General features: G+C 37.8%; 1 long non-coding RNA gene across 1 annotated transcript; it reads left to right on the top strand.

Annotated features, from left to right (window-relative positions):
* The first annotated feature begins 14,663 nt into the window (after positions 1 to 14,663).
* On the top strand, positions 14,664 to 21,105 carry LOC120242482. The gene is made up of 3 exons (XR_005531090.1): positions 14,664 to 14,850; positions 17,674 to 17,813; positions 20,737 to 21,105. It is a non-coding gene; the product is annotated as an uncharacterized LOC120242482 (long non-coding RNA).
* The last annotated feature ends 463 nt before the right edge of the window (positions 21,106 to 21,568 follow it).

Below are 21,568 nucleotides of genomic sequence, written 5' to 3'. Positions count from 1 at the left end.
CAATTGAATCACAAAGATTATGGCTTTGGGGCTGGCAGCTCCAAGGGTTCCCGAGAGCCTGGGGATACCTTTCACCTCTAGCAGGGCTGCTCTGAAAGGCCCTCTGTGAGCCAGAAGGGTATTTCGCAGTTGCAAATTGAAGAACAAAAGTAGGGACAATATCCAGAAAAGAAGGTAATCTGGGGTTCCTCAGAATGATTTTGAAAACTGTCCCAAATCTTATTTTTATGCTTCCCCTACATGAACTCAGTTCCTGGCTCATATCAGATCCTTTCCTGCCTCTCTGCCTCCTCTCATGTCATTCCCGACTTAGCACTAAGGCCATGGGAAAGTTACCACAGCCCTTTCAATCCCTTTCCTGAAGCTGCCTGTGATCTTTAAGGCCTGCCTTGAGTTCCTTTCCTTCATTGCCTACTGTGACTACTCCAGCTTCCTTTCACTCTGATCACCTCCAGAATTTGTAATCTGTCTTATGCTATTTAGCTGTTAGCTAATATTTGGTATTGGTCCAAGTTATTGGCTTGGAGCCAAGACATTTATGTTTTAGCCCAAGTTCACTTACTAGGTAAATATCCTTAAGTCATATCACCTTTCTGACTTTTCTGGATCTTGGTTTTCTTATATAAAAACAAGAGGAGTAGACGGATCATCTCTAAGATACCTTTAGTTTACTTCTATTACTTCTGTTGTTCAAGTAGATTTTAATTGCATGTAGAACCATATCAGATGCTTCTATCTTTATGAACTCAGTAAATAAATTATAAGTAGTAGATTCAAACCCCTGGAAAGTGCAGGGGTGTGAAGTTCTATTCTTCTATAAATAGGGGAACTAATATTAAACATTTATTGTTGTGTTTTGGTTGTGGTCTACAATTAGCCCAAGGTTTTCTTCATTTTCTATATCTAACAGGATTGTAAAATGAGAATTGATGGCCAGAAGATGACTCTGAAACCCTATACAATTGTAAGCATCTCTTCCTGCATGGCGAAAGTTATCTGCTGGGGCAGCTTTGTCCCTTGAGAGATACATGTAGCAATGACTAGACATCTTTTAATTCTCAAAGTTGAATGAGTGCTGCTGGCATTTAGTAGGAGGAGGCAAGGGATGCTAACGCACATTCTGCAATGTACAGGACAGCGTCTTACAACAAAGAATTATTCGGTCCAGTATGTCAGTAGTGTCAAGGTTGAGAAACTCTGCTATATGGCACACCTATTAGGGACAGAGATTATATCTTATTCATATTTATTCCCTAGAGCTCAACACTTACATCCTCCAAAGACTTACCTAATTCCGTCAGTCTGGTTTTAATATTGGGTACATTTTGTGAAACTAAAATTGTTTCCAAATCGACCATTTATGTGAACCACTTATTTGGTAACTCTTAAATAATTAAAGTATAAAATTAACTAGAACAATCGCCCTTCTAACAAATAAGACATGGCATCAAACCTTTAACATTTTAATATTTTCTGAATGTTGAGCCTACATAAGGCTATTCACAAATAATATATTCTTTTTATAATGAATTCACTGAAATTAACATTTCTCTCTGTAGTCAGTTTATGGTACCTAAATTGCATGACTATTAAGCACACTTTCCAGATCTGGAGGTCAAAGAGTGATGATATCCAGTTTTTCTGTAACTGAATTGGTGAAGAGAGAAAGAGAGATATTTGGTGCTTATACCTTAATATTAATATTTTAATCCTTCCAACTTTAGCTTTGAGCTTAGTATCTTCTTTTTAACTAATTGAGAATTTATGTAGATTGCATTATTATTTGCCAATTGAAGGTGCAAACATTTAGGAGATGCTAGTTCCCAGACTGATTGATCCATTCAATCAATTATGTATAAAGTGACTACATGCACAAGATCTTCTATGGTAGATAAGAATTGAAGAATGAGGAACCTTTTCTCTAGCCAGTGTATGGTCAATCAGAATAGATAAGACATATCTCTATATATCAGTAATATAAAAAACAAAAAGTTTATAAGACAGATGTAAATAAAGATATAGTTCAGAGGAGGGGAAATTATTTCCCACTAGTGGAAGTTTTCCAGGGGGAGGGGAATAAGTCAGGAAGTTTGGGACAATCTTTATAGACAAAGTGCTCAGTGGTCTTTGCAGTTCCTGGCCAATAACAAAAGCACCATTCGTGGGAATGCAAGCTGGTGTAGCTACTCTGGAAAACAGTATGGAGGTTCCTTAAAAAATTAAAAATAGAGCTACTCTAGGACCCAACAACTGCACTACTAGGTATTTATCCAGAGCATACAAAAATGCTCATTTGAAAGGGCACATGAACCCTGATGTTTACAGTAGTGCTATTAACAGTAGTCAAATTATGGAAAGAGCCCAAATGTCCATTGGCTGATGAATGGATAAAGAAGATGTGGTCTATCTATACAACAGAATATTACTCCGTGATCAAAAAGAATGACATCTTGCCATTTGCAACAAGGTAGATGGAACTAGAGTGTATTATGCAAAGCAAAATAAGTCAGTCAGAGAAAGACAAATATATGATTTCACTCATATATGGAATTTAAGAAACGCAGCAGATGAACATGGGGAAGGGAAGGAAAAATAAGATAAAAACAGAGATGGGGGCAAACCATAAGAGACTCTTAAATACAGAGAACAAACTGAGGGTTGCTGGAGTGGAGGTGGGTGGGGAGTGGGCTAAATGGGTGATAGCCATTCATTAAGGAGGGTACTTGTTGGGATGAGTACTGGGTATTATATGTAAGTGATGAATCACTGGGTTCTACTCTTGAAACCAGTAGTACACTATATATTAACTAACTTGAATTTAAATGAGTAAGTAAATAATTATAATGTGTGGAACTTCTTAGAGCCTTTAATATTGTAAGTGAATCTCAAAAGAAGATTATGCAATACATCTCAAACTTATTAGTACATGTGTCGCTTTACTAATAAGTTTGAGATGTATTGCAGAAAATGTCACTCTATTCTGAAAGAACTGAGTCAATGTGGAGCAAGACAGGCCTTTGGATATCTTACAGCACATTTGGGGAAGGGGAAAGGAAGTAACAATTCTCATGTGACAAGAATTGTGCTGCATTTTGTACATTACCAATCCCATGGGCCACTATAAAGTCTTAGCCTAAGGAAAGGGTTGATCTCGAGACCAGAGTTGATCAGAGAAAGGCCTCAAGAATTTTGAGTGCTGTGTAGGACAACACATATCTGTTTCATGTCTTTCTTCATTATAAACCAGAAATCTGGATTAGCTTTCTATTAACATGCAGACTGGCTACATCACTTCCCCTGTTCCTTACCTGCCATTGAGCAGGAACAGTATATAAAGAGAAGGTTCTAGCCCCCCACCTTTTTTTTTCCATTTCTGGATCAGAGATTTAATCTTAGGGATTATGCTTTGTTTTTCTTTTAAAAATAAAACACTGTGGCACTTTTGAAAGAAGTACACAGTGCTTCTTTAATTGTAAATGATTGTTTCATGTATTTGGCAATAGAGGCCACTTGGAATTGAAGGGCCTCTAGGTCAAAATGTGGAACTCATTCTGACAACATCAAAGCCTCCTCTGTCCTCTCCAGAAGGCAGAGAGCAGGCATGTCAGCTTGATCCAACATGTACTTTTCTTGCAACCAATGGGTTATTTATTGTTGTTGCACACACTGACAAACAATGAGACAAGTCAGGGACTAGGGAAGCATCTTGCAAATGATTGCCTCTCCTAGGCATTTGTAAGAGGACATTATAAAATCATAGAATGCCAGAGTTTAAAGGGTCTTGTGACCCAGATAAAAGAAACAAGCTCCCCTAGACAATAAAGGAGGATACCGAGGTTTCTCAGAAAGCTGGTGACCTCCCTTAATCAGGCCATAACGGCAGATTTTGGATTCAATATCTCACTCCTAGGACTGCATTCGTTTTGCTACACCATAAATTAAAATTTATAATATGGATTTTATTATAATACAGTCTCTATTCATGCTTGGTTTTTAAATTCTTAGTTTTTTCAAGTGTGAATTGGGATTCCCTGCTATCTTTCCTTAGACACAAGACTTTGTAGGCTTCTAACTACAAACACTAGATGGTTCTGGAAAAGTTGGGTTTGAATGGAATGGAACACAAACAGATTTGCAACAGGATTCAGTTTTGTTGAAAGCCCAAAGAGTTTGAAAAATACTATATAAAACTGCCAGGTAGGAATATGTTTGGGGTTTTAGTGAATACAGAATATTGAGGAGGTTTTTGGGTAATTTGGACCAAACTGTTCATTGCTGGACTTGCTCAGCCCTTTGCAGAGGTACTAGGAAAGTTTGGTAGAAAACATTGGAAATAGGTTTAGTCTACTAATAGCCCACCTGGTGAGATGGAAAGTGACTAGAAGGAAACATTTCTGTCTTGGAATTAGTCCAAATATCAGAGCACAACAAGGGTGGAGGCAGTGTGCAGACATTGCTTTAAACAAGAGAATTCCAGCTCTTTCAGGAAGTCCTCCTAGATAAGTCATAGTAATAGCCAGCCAAAACAATATTGAGCTCATGCTTTTATTCTCAATATTCAGTAAACAATTAGCAAATATTACTAAGCCTCTTTGGTGTGCCAGGCACTGGGGATACCATGCCTTTTAGACGTGCTCTTTCCCCTCAGCAGGTTGTGTTCTATTATGGAATTTCCAGAGGAGCTCTGGAAATTGTCCTTGACCTGCAGTTCAAGGACACTGTGGCAGGTATGGTGCATCTTTGACTTGTTGTGGAAGGAAAATTGAATGTAATCCACAACTAAAGTTCAAATATCAGTATATTTTTCTGATGCACTGGGATAGGGGATCAAGTGGCAGTTAGGGATCATGGACCCCCTTAGAGAAAATGATTATGAGTAAAGAAAGTGGGCTCGATGTTTCAGATAGAACAACATGGTCATGGTCTGTATACTGGAGAGTATAGTGGTTCCAGTGTTGGTATGAGACTATACTGGACCCAATCAATTCTCCCTCACCTTCCATGAGTGCTCATTTCATTCTACCATATATTATGCTATTTACAAGTCTCTTTTTCTATCTATACCACAATCCTCTTAAAAGCAGGATATATATTTTTAAGGTAGTAACTTTTGTTTTTTTCTCTTACTTCAAGAGAAATGCATGAGTATTAACAGACACTTAGGAAATAAATATAAGTAAAATGAGGAAACAACCAGTTAGTGTGGTAGTGCATAACCTTATAATAATAGAGATCTAAATATATGCATATATACATACATGCTCATACATACATGAAACAATCACATAAATGGATAATAAAGTGGACTATGGGTATACTACCCTATCTACATAGAAATAACCCAATATCTTTGTGCCATTAAATATCAACATCATCATTTTAAAATAACTTCATAACAATCCATTTTATAGATATACATGATTTACTTAATTAAATTTCTTGCAATTGGACACTATTCCCAATTGGACATTATTCCCTTATTTTAAATGGTATAATAAATACCATTTGTCTCATTTTTCTACATATCAAAGGTTTCTCCTCAGAATAGATTTTTAGAATAGAATTCATTGGATGAAATGCACAATTAGATGAAATCTGACAAATATCTGCAGTTGTGTAGTAACCATTGTAACCACGATCTAGAACATTTGTATCCCCTCAAAAAGTTTCCTTTTGCCATTTGCAGTTCATCCCCTCTCCCTATTCCTTGGCTCCTTTAGCCACTGACTTATTTTATTTATTTATTTATTTATTTATTTATTTATTTATTTAGGTCTGATTTCTGTTACTTCGCATAATGCTTTAGAGATTCATACATGCTGTGTGTTTATTGGTAGTCCTTTTCTTTTTTTGCTGAGCAATATTCTATTATATGAGTGCATCCGGAAATATTTATTCCATTTATCATTTGGTGAATATTTGTTTTTTATTCTTCCAGTTTTCAGCTATAATGAGTAAAGCTGCTATGAATATATGAGCATATATCTCCATGTTAGCATATATTTTTATTTTTCTTGAGTAGATATTTAGAATCTTAGTTGCTGGGTCACATGTGTGCTTAACTTTGTAAGAAATCCAAATTTTTGAGCATTTCAGTTGTCCTATATCCTTGCTCATCCTTGGGGACTGTCAGTCTTTGATTTTAGAAATTCTAGAGTCCTGGAGTATGAGTGGTATATTCAATTACAGTTTTAATTGCATTTCCCAGATGACTAATGAGGTTGAGCAGTTTTGCCATTCATGTATCTCCTTTGGTGAAATGTCTACAAAGTCTTTCCTTTTATTGTTGTCATTTTCTTCTTAACGAATTGTAAGCATTTTAAAAATATAATTTGGGTAAAAGTCCTTCATTAGACACAGGTTTTGCAAATATCTGCTCCTGTAATAGTTGGTGGCTTGCCTTTTCCTTTTCTTAACAGTGTTTTTGTAAGGGCAAATGTTTTCAATTTTAATGAAATACAGTTTTTTTCTATTTTTAAATATTTTATGCTTTTTAAAATCCAATTTTAAAAACTTTGCTTAACAAAAGGTCACTAAGCTTTTCTCTTATGATTTATTCTGGAAATTTTACAATAGCTTTTATTAAAACTATGTTTGGTTCTATAATCCACTTCAAGTTCATTTTTGTATGTTGGAGAATGTAAAGAGTTTTATTTTTTGCATATGTATATTCAGTTATCTCAGCATCATTTGTTAAAAAGATTTCCTTTCCCTCACTGACTTGCCTTGGAACATCTGTTGAAAATCAATTGACTATATATATGGGGGTCTATTTGTGAAATTTTAATTCTGTTACTTTGATATGTATGTTTAACTTTATGCCAGTACCATTCTCTCTTCTTTACTGTAGCATTATAATAAATCCTGAGGTTAACTTTATCCTTTTTTCCAAAATTATTTTGGCTACTTTAATTCTTTTGTATTTCTATATACATTTGTGGATCATCTTGTCAGTTTCTACAAGGATTCTTGGATTTTTTGTTGGAATTTCACTGAATCGATAAATTAATTTAGAGAGAATTGCCATCTTAACAATATTGAGTATTCTGAACCATGACCATAGTATATCTCTCAATTTATTTATGTCTTTTAAATTTTTTCAGCAATTTTTTATAGTTTTCTGTGTATAGATCATGCATATATTTTGTTAAATTTATACTTAAGAATTTTATGTTTTGATGTTATAATAAATTTTAAGAATTTCCATTTATGGGGCATCTTGGTGGCTCAGTCAGTTAAGCATCTGACTCTTGGTTTCAGCTCAGGTCATGATCTCATGGTTTTGTGGGTTCTAGACCCAAGTTGGGCTCCTTCCTCCATGCTGATGGTGCAGAGTCTGCTTGGGATTCTCTTTCTCCTTCTCTCTCTGCCCCTCCCCCGCTTGCACTGTCTCTGCCTCTCTCAAGATAAATAAATAAACTTAAAAAAATTTCCATTTACAACTGTTGCTAGTTGATAGAATACAATTGATTTTTAAAATATTGACCTCAGAGGAGTGCCCTAGTGGTTCAGTCCATTGAGCATCCAGCTTTTGATTTCAGCTCAGGTCACGATTGCAAGGTTTGTGAGATCAAGCCCTGTGTGAGATTCTCTCTCTCCCTCTCTCTCTATCCCTCTCCCACTCACACACATGTGCTCTCTCTCTCTCTAAAAATAAATAAAAATAAAACTTAAAAAAACTTCACCTCATAAACTGCAAACTTGCTAAACTCACACATTAGTTGTAGTTTCTTTTAGGTAGATTCCTTAGGATTTTCTATAGTCATACTATATTTAAATAAAGACAGCTTTTTGTTTTCTTTCCAATCTGTATGCCTTTTATTTCTTTTTCTTCCTGAGGGAGAATAGGGTAGATACTTAAGCCTGTTTGGAATGGCTTGAGTGACATAAGAGACAATTGATCTTGGGATCAGGGGATGGGGCCAGGATAAGTATTACCTCTGGCCATTATTTGCATGGTTTGAATATTCTACTGGTGCCAAGGGGAAAAATATGTGGGCCTTATGGCTTGTTCAGGTGTGGGGTGAAAGGGGAAGCAAGAGAAGTAAGGCTTAAAAGTTGTTAAAGATTAAACGTCAAAGCTGGAATCATTCTATTATAGTTTGATTTGCTAAAATAATTTTAAAAAATTGGACTCTCAGCAACAGGAGTTTCCAAGTTGATGGTTTAGGAATAGGATAACAACATTGGTTTGTGGTTTTAATTTCATCTAGATGTCCTTTAGGAACTTTAAGGAATTTAATAACATGAACAAAAAAATAATATTACCAGCAATATGCTGTCAACTGTAAGCTCCACCCTACCACCTAAAGACCCTTCCCCCCCTTAGTCATCTTTTCATCTGGCTTTATTTTATTTTATTAATTATATTATTATTATTTTATTTTAGAGAGAGATGCAAGTGGGGGAGAGGGACAGAGGGCAAGAGAGAGAGAATTTTAAGCAGGCTTCATGCTCTGCACAGAGCCTGATACAGGACTCGATCCCACAACCCCGGTATCATGACCTGAGCCTAAATCACAAGTCAGATGCTCAAATGACTGAGCTACCCAGGGCTCCCCTCATCTGGCTTTGTTTTAAAATGTAGGTGTAATCCCAGACAATTATTCTTTTGGCCATCAAGTTTCATCTTTTTATCTGGCCAACACCATCACTAATTGCTCAGTTGGGGAATCCAATAATTTTTTTTTCATTGTTTCATGCAGACTAGAAATATTAGTATCAGAGATGATTTTACCTATTACTAAATGAACCTTCAATAACTTGATTTCCTGATGTTGTTAATAATAACTTCTCTCTCCTTTCTTTTCTTCCTTAAATTCAGAAAGCTCAGCACTTAGGTCAACTCTGGTCTCTTCACATTTGAAATCAACCCAGTACTTGCATTCTTGAACTTCCTCCAACCAAATTACTAGAAAATGTATTCCTGAGGCAACTGCTCTGGTGATTACACTGATTTTGCCTTTTTTCTGGTGACAGGTGTTAGGACCATGACAATTATGACTCACTGGGAAAAAAAGAACTCCTAAATCAAATTCTGCCCAGGACCTAGGCATCCAGGCTGTCTGGTGTTTGCCATATTTACTGATGCTGCAGAAAGGAGATCTTGTTTTCCCAGTCACCACTTACTTAAGGACAGCCCCTCACTAGGCTGTCTGTCTGGCCTGCCTAGAGAATGCTGGAGATCTGATACACTAATTTAATTCTTCCTGGTTGCTAAGGGCAAAAGAGACCATATGCCCTCACCCCCACCCCCAAGTGCAGTTAGCCCACAGAGCAACATAGCTGGAATTGCACTCGAGGGTAGAATTTCTTTCATTCTTTCTTTCTTTCATTGGTAGAGGTTAGCAGTTTTTGACCGGAGAAACACTAAAACTGTGAATACCTCAAATTTCTCTAGCCTCCACAGATAAGATGTTTGGGAACAATGTGTCTTCAAGAACTTAGAATCTCACTAGGGGTATAAGATGTAAGTGACTCACTAAAAAAGAATCTCTTAGTATGAATTAAGAATCCTTATAGGAAAAGTAAAAAATGTGGAATATAAAGTGATTGCTAATAAATAACAATAAAATAATATTTCACTATGTGGCAGATATCATACTAGTATTATCATATACTGTAAAATAATTATTTCAACAACAATAATAACAATATCTAACATTTCTTGAACACCTACCATATGCCAGGCAGTACTAAGTGCTTTATAGATTACTTTATCATTATTCAAAGTAGGTGCTATTACCATCTCTGTTTTTAGATAAGGAAACTGAGGCTCAGATGGATTAAGCAACTTGACCATGATTCCACTAATGATGAGTGGCATATCTGAGATTCTGAAAGTCAAAGTTATATTTCCCTCCTCTCCTGTGTGATTACTCTGTGTTCAAATGTCTACAGAAACTGGGATGGTGATCAGAAAAAACTTCAGAGAAGAGACCAAATGGGATGGCTTTGAAGGATGAGTTGGAAATGAAACAATGGAAATAGTTGGGAGAGAGGGTACCTGGCATTGCAGGTAGAAGACATAATGGACAAAGGCTCTGTGAGCATTGTTTTGTATTTTATCTGTGAGCTCATCTCCCCAATGCCTGTTTGTACATCTTGGACAGGTATATGAACTACTGTATTGAGTTCTGACATGGTTGTTTGTTAAGGCCACTCTATCATGATTAGGTAATGGGATCCCTTCTAAAGGTGGAGGGCTTCTGAGTACCTCATCTATGGAAGGGAACATTCTACTGACAGGATGTTGATTCTCTTAGTTTTGGCGAGGCAACTCTTAGAAAACATCTGCTTCTTTTAAGTTTACTACTTTGTGAGTCTGCACTTTGAGATGGTTTCAAGAGCCTTACTGAGTGGTAAGGTAAGATTCTTCTATCTTGATGTAGAGAGTGCATAGCAAGCAGTCCTTCCATAGAAGATATTTTGGAAGATACAATTGAAGATATTCTAGAAGACAGATTATCTTGCTTTATTTTACTCTAATTCCTTTTTGTAATGTGAGGACTTCAGCAAAGTTTTATTTAAATGCTTACAGTTGATCTTGGCAATATTATGTCATTTGAGCCCAAACCAGTAATGCCCCCTGAGGTCAGGGTGGTGAGGGTAGCAGTAATCCATTCTCTCTCCCCCAAAATATCTACATTATTATTAATCCCTACAATATCTATATCAACATACATTTTGAAAATACTGACACATGCATGTCTGAGCTATTTTTTTTTATGTGTTTTACAGAAAGTGTAGTTTGTGCTATGGATTTTCTGATATTTTTGCAGTAACTCTGTAGCTTCCCTCCCAGGTAAAGACACACACACAAACACATACCTATCTGCCTCCCGGCCTTGGTGACAGAGGTGTCTTATTACATATTTTACCAAATGCCTCATAGGAAATGTAGGGCGGAAGTGGCAGTAAGAAGGCCATCATAGCAATGACAGTCTGTTACAAGGTGCAGAGGCAGTAGCAACCTCCCTGCTTTCTACAAGAACATATCCTACTTTCTCTTCAGTACATATCAGAGAAAGATCTAACTTCTTACCCAGGGATTTGAAAACTTCCCAGATTGAGTCTACATGTCCATTTCTAGATTTTTTAAATTAGAATTTCCTTTACCAAATGCTCTCTTTTTCTGCCAACACACATTTTTCTCATTTCTACTTCTTGCTTTATATAAAATATTCCTCGTGAAAATACCTACTAGTCCCTCAAAGCCAGATTCACCTCTTTCCTGAAGCTTTATCTGACTTTGTCCTCAGCCTATCTCTTTCTTCCTGGTACCATCCATTTTGTTACTTAACTATATTCTTATTTTTCACTTACTTAGATTTACTTCGATTCAGTTCAATTCATACTTATTAGCACTTTCAGAGTCCCACACGGCAGGCCAGTTTCCAAGGTTAACAAACAGATTGAAAATTCTGTGTCTGCTTCTATGGAACTAAGTAGTTTCCTCTTATACATTTTAGATCCCCAACTTTACTGCAAGCATTTTGTTTTTATATACCCTTTCGCATTAAGCAGACAGAAATGGTTTAAGAATACATTTTAATCGAGATAATAGAAAGGGCGTCACTGATGAGATTTTCTCTCACGGGTTATGTATGGAAAGTCTTGAATCTTAAAAATGACTGAATTCTGTGGCTGTAGAATATTTACCTCTGACCATGGTGAGGTGGCTGATTAGAAGGTAGTCAGGTATTGGCTGAACGCTGAACCTGGATTATTGTCTAAGGAACCCACCCTAAGCTCAGATGGAGGGTGGAAAGGCAAGAGATCTGTCATTAGGGGTTCTGATCAAAGAACACCACAGAACCAGACTGTGAAGGGTCTGGGTGCCTGGTAGTGGTTCACTGTGTTGTTTGTAATATATGAAGGCTGACAGAATCAGAAATGACTGGATTTGGAGTTTAAAGAAATGGATCCCTCAATTTTTTCTTCGCTGTATCATCTATATGTCAAATTTTGGACTGCCACTCTTCCATGTCCTCTGTTGGGTGGAAGCATGAAACACCACAGTCTCTCAGCAATCCCCCATAGGCTGGCAGAAGGGACTGCCCATGAAAGATGCTCATTAAATGTCGCTTGACTTTAAGTTTTCCAATGAATAACCCCAGTAGGATCAAGTGACTTCTCTGTCAAAGCACAACGTCAGTGGAGGAAGCAAGAAAAGTGGAGGGTCCTTGGCACACTAGCATTTCATTATATCTTATCTTTGAGCAGTAAATCCCACCAGTGCTGCAGTGTTCCACTTACAGGTATACCCGCACATACCCACTGAGAAGACCTGCTTTACCTCCAAACTCATGTGTGACAGCTACGGAGGAATCAGGGGGAAAAAGTGAACATTTCCATATCTAATTAGTGAAAGAGTTAAAACTGGAGCAAGGCCATGGGAAATTGCTTTAACTCCTTGAATTTCAGCTTCCTCACCTCACTTCTAAAATGTGGAAAATAATAACTATGCCACTTGAAGTTTTACTCAAGTGTTCACTGTCATCTTGTTTGGTTTCAATGTGATAGAAAGATTGGAAGTTCAAAAGGTAATGCTCCTGTTCTCTGGCATATTCCACATGCCCTGTATCCAGGAGTTTTGTGCTTCCTGGTTCCTAAAGGAATTAAGTTTCTTTGTCAAGTAGGCATTCCCCTCTGCCATGGTCACTACCACCCAGAGCTTTGTTTGGATATCAGAGATTGCTGTGGATAGGAAAGAGGAAACTAAGTGGTGGCTGATTTTTAGTTATCTCGGGTGGGTTAAGCAAAATTTGATTTGAATTAAAAAATTAAAAGCATGTGATAGTATTTGCATGTCAGTGTTATGGAAGAAGTTCATATTGGAGTTAATGTAAGGGCTGAAATCAACATATGTGAAAGTACCTAGCCCAGTGCCTGACTCAAAGTCTAGTCTCAATAAGTGCTTATTTCTCTTTTCTGCCTGTTTATTTGTACTTTGTTACTCAGGAAATGCCTATCAGTTGAGCCATTTGAAATCCAAATATCTATCCTCAACTTAGACCAGCTGCCAACAAATTGGATATCTTGTACCCCTAGTGTGCACAGAAACTCCTGGTGGGGGGTTGAGTGGGTTGAAAGAGACTTAGGGAGTATGTTTCTAGATCCTCAAACTCCACATTTACTTTTTCCTCAAATTGATCAGCCTGAGTTGGATGTCATTCTAGTTCTCTTTCCCCAACTTTCCTTTCATAATCATCTTTCTACCACTTGACAGAAGAAAGGAATACCTCCCACCATTTCTGAATCTTACTGAGTTTGATTACTGTGTTGCCTGGGGAGAGCCTGGGGAGAGGTTGTCATATAAAGAAAAAACAGAAATGAGAAAAATATGTGTTGGCAGAAAAGGAGAGCATTTGGTAAAGGAAAGTTCAATAAAATAAAATCTAGAAGGAGAAGTTTAGGCTCAGTTTGTGAGGTTTTCAGATCCTTGTCTGGAGTTGGGGCTTTCTCTCATATGCACTGAAGAGTCTCTGTAGAAAGCAAGGAGGTTGCCAGTGCCTTCTGCACCTCGTAAAAGACCATCATTGCTCTCATGGCCTTCCTATTGCAACTTGAGCCCTACGTGTCCTATGAGGTATTTTGTAAAATATGTACCATATATTTTGTGACATATATGATATACAATATGTAATATATATTATGTTTATATATTATTAAAAGATATGTCTAGTAAAATTTTACTTTTTTATTCAATAATTATCAAATTTTGTAATATATTTATGTTGTTTGGAAGTTTTGTGCTACTAATAATCTTAATAGGTAATTCAATCTAGAAGAAATTATAAACATAAGAGTATTATGGAGGGGCACCTGGGTAGCTCATCAGTTGAGTGTCTGACTTGGGCTCAGGTCGTGATCTCACGGCTTGTGGGTTCCAGCCCTGCATTGGTCTCTGTGCTGAAAGCTTGCTCAGAGTCTGGAGCCTGCTTCAGATTTTGTGTCTGTTTCTCTCTTTGCCCCTCCTCCGTTTGTGCTCTGTCTCACTTTGTCTCTCAAAAAAATAAATGAATGTAAAAAAATTTTTTTAAAAAGAGTATTATGGAAATAGGAAATTAAAAACTTAAGTACATATTTGAATAACATGTATACTTTTGTTGTAGAGAACTATGATAGGGTGATCAATACAGCATGGAGATACATTTCTTTGGACAAATTTTATGAGGTCATTCTCTTTGATGACTAAAAAGCAACAATGTCAAATATATGTTAAAAGAAGTTTTTATGTACCTACTTTGAAATGGATGGATTTCAAATCATTGTATTATTTAGATTTCATTGGATAGATTTATAAGGAGGATTTGTTTTTAAATGTTACTATTTACACACTGGAAATGTCACCCTTTGCAATTATTTAAATTTATGACGAGAAATTTTAAAGGACAGGAGTTAAAAATGTGCGAATGGGCACTTAACTTTCGAACTTTGGGAGTAAATAATCCAAAAAGTTTGAAGATTACTATTACAGGTAACGCGCAAAATGCAGTTTGGTTTAGGAGGGTGCTCTGCTTACGGTGGATAGGCAAGGAGGGTTGGGGAGACACGGGGAGAAATGGGAGCTGGGGAGCAGGGGAAACGATTGGGTGTAGTGCAGTGGGCGTTCCATAGAGGGGCGCTGGTGACAGGGAGACAGAGAGGCGTCGCCTGGGATGGGCGCACAGCAGTGGCTCTTGGAACGAGCGCCGGCCAACAAAATGGCGACCGTTTGACTGAAAGGTTCGGCTCCTCAACGATCTGGCCAGATTAGTGACAGCATATTGGTTTGGGGCAACAGCTGCTGTCAGGACAGGCTTCCAGCGACGTGGGACGTGAAGGGGTTTCAGCCAAGCCCCGTGGGTGAGTTGGAGTCCGTGGTGGTGGAAAGGAGTCATTTTTTTCACTTGCGAGATGCCCAAAGGCCCGTTTCTGAACACTCATGGCTCAGCTAACGCGGAGCAGTCTGTGTGACTTACACATAGAAGTGAGAACACCTCAGAATTTCACACGCTACTTAGGAAAAGGTGTAAGGTGTTAGTTGGTTGTCATGAATAACGGGTTTGCCCACCGAAGAAGCCCAGGGTTGCTTGGTGATTATAATGACATCGGTGTAAATACAAACTCACTCTCCAAAGCCAGTCGACACTGGGTTAATTCAACTTCTCAAGTTTGTGGAAAGAGTACTCGTATCTCTGTGTTCTCTGATCTCCTGGGAAAGGAGGGCTATTTTCCATGAAAGTGGTGACCTGGGAGAAGCCTGCAAGGTGTCCCGGATTGTGGCACTGCAGAGACCGTTTCCAAAGTCTTGTTTCAGGTGTTAGTTGCGGCTTGTTTATCGGACTTGAAACAAAATCTAACTAGTCAAATACAAATATAAAAATATCCCCAAGACAAAAGTACCTATTTATTAGATTATTTTTAATTTCACATTATCTGAACCCTGACTTCTATTCCACTTTCTCCCTTTCTTTTAGTAAAGAAGTGATCATATGATTGTATTTATATTTTGTAAATGCTCCCTGGTTCCCCAGCGGCCATTTTTGCCTATAAAGGAAACTCTAACGTTTTAATCTGGCATTCAGAAGCCTCCATAAATTTGCCTCAATCTGTATTTCTTATTTTATTTTCTATCATTTTCCCACGTGGAACAGCAGCTCAGTCTGGCTGTTTCTTGCCACCTGAATATAACATGAGGATACAATAGGATCCAGATTAATATACAAACAAAGGATGATAGTGGGTCACTTTGGATAAGGCAATTAAGGAATGTTTCATAACAGAGATGAGATTCGAATTGATCTTTGACATGATGGATTTTCAAGGCCTGGTCTTAGAGTAAAATACTGAGCTATTGGTGAGGAGCTAGGTGTGGCCTAGCTTTCTAGGACATTTACTCAAACAGTAAAGATGCCAGGAGGCCCAATACTGTTTGGCCTTTTATTACACACCGCACCAAGGTGATAAAATCACCTACATTAGATGTGTATTGAGATCTGTTTCCACACATGGAGTCGTGAAGTCGGAACTTCCTGAGATTTGGCCCATTGGTAGGCAGAATCTGGTATAGGACAGTTCTGTTTAGTATCCTATTTGTGTTGGTTTATTATTACTATGATCACAGAACAACTCCATATATTTCACCTACAGTAGTTAATATAGGTGTTATCCAGGAGTACCCCTCGGCAGGGTGGTGATTCATGTTTTATTGTCATCCTGGGATTTAAAAAAATAAATGACCCTGAACAAGGAACCTGAGAGTACAGATTCTAGATCTGGCACTGCTACTGATGCTAATAAAAACAAAATAACCATTTTCCCCCCTCCTTAATTTCTGCACCTGGGAATATATGCAGTAATAACTTCCTTGCCTATTTGTAAAAGTTCAGTAAATATTGAATCAGCTAATATATGCAAAAATATTTCCAAGGAATTAAAAAATCACTAAAATGTATGGGATCAAATTCCAGGTTCTTTTTGTTTTCTCTGAGGGTATAATTGGGTAATCTGAAAACCGGCCATTCAAGTGCATTAGGTAGTATAGGTGAAGACCTGGGACTTTTTTTCTTTTATATTTCCATTGCCTAAATAGTGTCTGTCACATAGTAGGTACTCATTGTATGTTTATAAAATGAAGGAAAGAATACGTGACTGGAGGCATTCAGTGGCCTCCTTGTAGCCAGCTGACGTGGCCACCAAAGCTCTGTGTCCAGGTGACTGGCTGCGTGGAGTCCTTGAACTGTGTGTTTGCTTAAGGATATCCTGCTTCCACCTGCTCTTCTCCCCGACTGCTTTATAAGAGTAATAGATAACGTTGTTTGAGGACTAGGAGCCGTGAGGTGCTTTGCATAAACTATCGGTAATCCTCACAATCCTGAAAAGATGTGCATCCTTCTTTTGAACATCAGAAACTTATGCCCAGAGAAACTAAGCAATTTACTAAAAATCAGAGCTAATGCCTCAATTTGGATAGTCTAGATTATGCTGTTGTAGTAAACAGCCTCCACCTCTCAGTGACTGAAAACACAAAGGTTCATTTTTTTGCTTCTGTCACACGCTCGCAGTGAGTCAGCAGGAGGGCCCTGCTCAGTGTAGTGGGGTCACTGACATAGCAGAGCAGCAACCGTCACAAATATTACTCTACCACGGGAAAAGACGTCTCTAGAGAGTGTCATACCAGCCGTAAAAGCTTGGCCTACAAGTGACATGCATCCCTTCTTCTCACAAAGCATTTGCCAGGATTAGTCCTATGCCTCCACCTAACCACAGGCAGGCTAGGACATGTCGTCCTATCGTATGCCTGGAAGATAGAGTGAGAAATTTGGGGGGCAGTGCAAATGACTACCAGCTCTAGTAAGTGGAGGGCTTGGTTTCTGAATCCAAAAATTATCTGACTCCAAAGCCAGATTTCACAAAATCTGGTCTACTTAGTTTACCTAAAGTTCTGGGATTGGGAGATATCTATATCATTTGACCTTCTGTTGCTTTTCAGTGAGGGTCGTCTTTCTGAGGCAACCTAGGCTGGTCTAGAATAACTCTTCCTTCTCAGTTGTCATACGATGAGTCACCAACTCTATGGTCTGTGGCAGATGAGGGCTTGAAAGGCACTGTCCCCAACCACGCACTCTCCTGCTTGTGCATCTGTAGCAGAAATACTGTCGTTAACATCATATTTTGCTATTCTAGTTCCACAGCTGCCGGAGTGACCTAGCAGTTGGCTGGGCATACCCTGAACTGCAGAAGATGTACGCTGGGCCAGAAGCAAGGCTTCTTCCTGCAGACTTGGAAGGGGCTGATGACAAAGGCCTGCCAACAGTGCTGTGACTGTAAGTTAAGATCATTCACATTTCCATCTTTGTAGGCAGCCTGTGATGTGAGTTTGGAGGCTCCCCAACAAAGAGCCATGAATTAGAAGTCAAGAGCTTTGAAGTCATTCCTGACTCTGTCATCACTAGTTGTGTGACCTTGGGCAAGTAATTTAATCTCTCCGAAGTCTGAGTTTTCTATCTGGAAGAAGAATTCCAGTTCCAACATTCAGGTTTTTAAGATGAAAACTGCCAGTTTGTGCAAAATGTGAATGGCTGACATCTGAACAACACTTGATATTTTACAGAGCTTTTCTTTAGCTACCCTGTGATGCAGACATAATTACACTGATTTCCTAAGTGAAGAAACTCAGTCTTACAGGATCAGGTGAATTGCTCAAGGTCTCACAAATAATAAATAGCAGAAGTAGGACTTGAACATGTCTTCCATCTCCAAATATGATATTCTTTGCCCTGATCTGAGTCATTGACTCGGATGGTCCACAGGATGTGAGAAAGAACATACAAGTAAAGAGAATGGATAACAGAGAGAAAAACAGTACAGGATTTGGATTCTTGAAGACTAAGTTTGAATCCATTTACTGGTTTATACTTCTGGAAAAGCCATTTCTTTTTCTCTCCTCCTCTCCTCTCCTTTCCCCTCCCTTGCCCCTTCCCTTTCCTACCCTTCACTTAACTTCCTTTCCCTTTCCTCCTCTCCCCTTTCCTTCCTTCCTTCCTTCTTTCTTTCTTTCTTTCTTTCTTTCTTTCTTTTCTTTTCTTTTCTTTTCTTTTCTTTTCTTTTCTTTTCTTTTCTTTTCTTTTCTTTTCTTTCTTCTTTTGTATTTGGCACAAATAGGTAGGGCTTATAGTCATCCGGCACACATTGGTATAGCCATACTGCTGACTAAAATGTTGACATCCTTCTGTGCTGTTTGGTGAATAGCTACTCTAACTGGCCCCTCCTTTAAGATCCCCACCTACCTCCTCATTAATAAAAATGTCAGTGTGGGGCTCAGCAGAAGCCATTAAGGACCCACTTCATTACAAGGCTATGATTGGTCCCAAGCTATATTCATTGTTAAATATTTATAATATCACTGATGAGTGGAGATAATAGTAGTATTCTTCCCAATTTCAGTAGGCTGCTCTTGAAGATCAGATAATATAAAACAATGAAGATGACCTACCAGCTATAAATCTTAAAGGCAATGTTTTTTTAAATGTCATAGCAATGGCTTCTGGAAAGAATTCTGTTGTATTGAAAATACCACATAAGTTTTTACCTTGGTGAGATTTGTTGCCTATTAGCCTATTCAAGACTCTGAGACAATAAAGGAACTTATTTAAAATTTTTAACTTTGAATTTTCTAATAGTTGAGAATAGAGCTCATTTACTCCACTATAATACACTTGTCACATCTTCTGCTAATTTTGTGAGTCTTGGTTTTTGACCCTGAGTTTATTCTTTTCTCTATCTTTGCTTACTTTTGTATGGTATGTCATTCTATACACTGGCTCACAAGGTTCCTATTCCAGATGCTGCTTCAGTCCAGAGTCAGAGGCAGTCAACAACCTATAGCAGGTTTAGCATAGTACAGAAGTTTCTGGAGTCTAATATCCTAGAAAAACAAGAACAAGTAATAACAGTTGCAGGTATTTATTGAGTGCTTTTTTACACCTGGAGGATGCTGCTGAGTGCTGTACATATTCTACTGGTCATGGGGTTTGACTGTCCCTCCATTTCTCCACGTGGTTAGTCTAAGCCAGGGGGCAGCAAACTATGGCCCATGGGCTATCCATTCCTAGGCTTGTTTTTGGAAGAGCTAAGAATATTTTAAGTATTTTTATAGGAGTGAAAAAGAAGAATATTCTACCAAGGTTGTATGTGGCCCACAAAGCCTAAAGTTGTTATTATTTTGCGTTTTACAGAAAAGTGCAAATACATGATAATCCCACTTTGCTTATTAGTGGTTGTATTAGAGTTAGGCATGCTGTCCGCTCAAACAACAAATGGTATGGAGGCTTAACCACTATTTTGGATGTTAGGGAGACATCAGTAAGCAAAACAGACAAAAATTCCTGCCCTTGTGTATTTTCAATTCTAGTTAATGAGATATAAGTCTATTATTGTTTGGTAAAGGTTTCTCACATTCTTGTAGGGGATAGTGATAAACATAATTCATTTCCAGTTTAGATGTTTCTCTCTTTAAATGTGATACTTCTAGCTTATGATCACAAGGGAAGCCAGTTTGAGAGTCAACAACACATCAAGGGTGACAGAAGAGAAGTAAGAAAGAAATTAATTATACTGCTGAGTCAGTAAACCTTGAAATCTGCCGTAAGACTTCCCAATATATTAAATAAATTCTCTCTAAGTCCTTTTAAATACATTTTCTGTTACTTGAATTAGCAAACAGCATATGTATGCACATACATTATCTAATTTAATCCTCACAACAATCCTATGAAATATTTATCATTCTCATTTTCAGAAGAAGGATGTGAAGACCAGAGAAATTAACTGACTGTATAGTCAACACAGTAGTGGTAGAGCCAAGATGGTAACTCTGATCATTCTGAGTTTCACAGCTCTCTCTAGAACTCAGTTTCTCCTTCTTATGAAATTTCTCAGCAGTAAGAAATGTTAGAGGTCAAGACAAGAAGTCAATATGGAACAGTTTTTATGTCCTGAGCCTGTTTATATAACTGCATTACTGACTTTTATCCTCTTTCTTAGACCTAGAATAATCTTTCTTGACCCCTATCCTATAATGAGAAGGCAGAATTTTTCCATTTATTGAGAAGTCATTGCTCTAAGACAGTTGTATCAATGTATATAAGGAACCAGACACTGAAATCTCCAGCAGGGAGCAAGTCTTGTTTTGAATTTATATCTATATAAGATCAATCTGTTTTCTCCATTTTTCCTATCACCACTTAGGTTCCTTCATACCTTGTCTACCTGGTCTATGCTCAAACCACTCTGGCCTTCCAACCCAATCTTCACACTATAATGAGAAAATAAAGGCAATTTTTCAATAAGACCTTCAACAAAGCCTATTCAGCTTTATCTTTCTTCAAGATCTCCTGATTTGTCTGTTTCAGCCACACCAGCCTTTGTCAGCCATCAGCTTCTGTCTCGAATGATCTTTCTTTCCTTATATGCCCAATAACACCTATTTGACTCTGGCTCAAACTTTACTTTTTTATGCACGCCTTTATTGATCTCCCTACTAGATCAACTCTGCTCATTAGCCCTCCTTAGCCATGGGACAATATAGTGTTCTACTAGTTTGTATGGTTATTATATTGTGTGATTTAATTATTATGTTTTATATTTTATTATATTAAATATTAAATAAATATTATACTTAACATTTATATTATAATTATTTTGTGTGATTATTAATTTACTATATTTTATGTAGGAGCACAATGGCCACATTTGTTACTGTTGTAAACCCGGTATCTGGTACACAATAGGTGCTCAATAGATAGTTGTGGAATGAATGTATAAATGTATGCATATAAAGGCATCTTATATTTGTTCAGTGATCCAAAGCATCAAGAAAATTCTAGAACTCAGGTTGTATCAGTTTGAAAAACTGCAGGAAATACATGAGATCCTCAAATGGAACAACTGAGGAGAATTTAATTTAGGAACTGTTTATACAGGTGAAATAGGCTTAAGGGAAAGTAACAAGGAATGATAGAGCATCTTGGGGCTCACAACAGTGGGGTTGGTACCCCTAAACCTGAATGGGCAAGTGAAG

The sequence above is a fragment of the Hyaena hyaena genome, unplaced genomic scaffold, assembly GCF_003009895.1.
Source record: "Hyaena hyaena isolate Hyena2069 unplaced genomic scaffold, ASM300989v1 scaffold_310, whole genome shotgun sequence".
Lineage (NCBI taxonomy): Eukaryota > Metazoa > Chordata > Mammalia > Carnivora > Hyaenidae > Hyaena > Hyaena hyaena.
The sequence above is the reverse complement of the archived record's forward strand: the minus strand, read 5'-3'. Positions and strand labels throughout refer to the sequence as shown.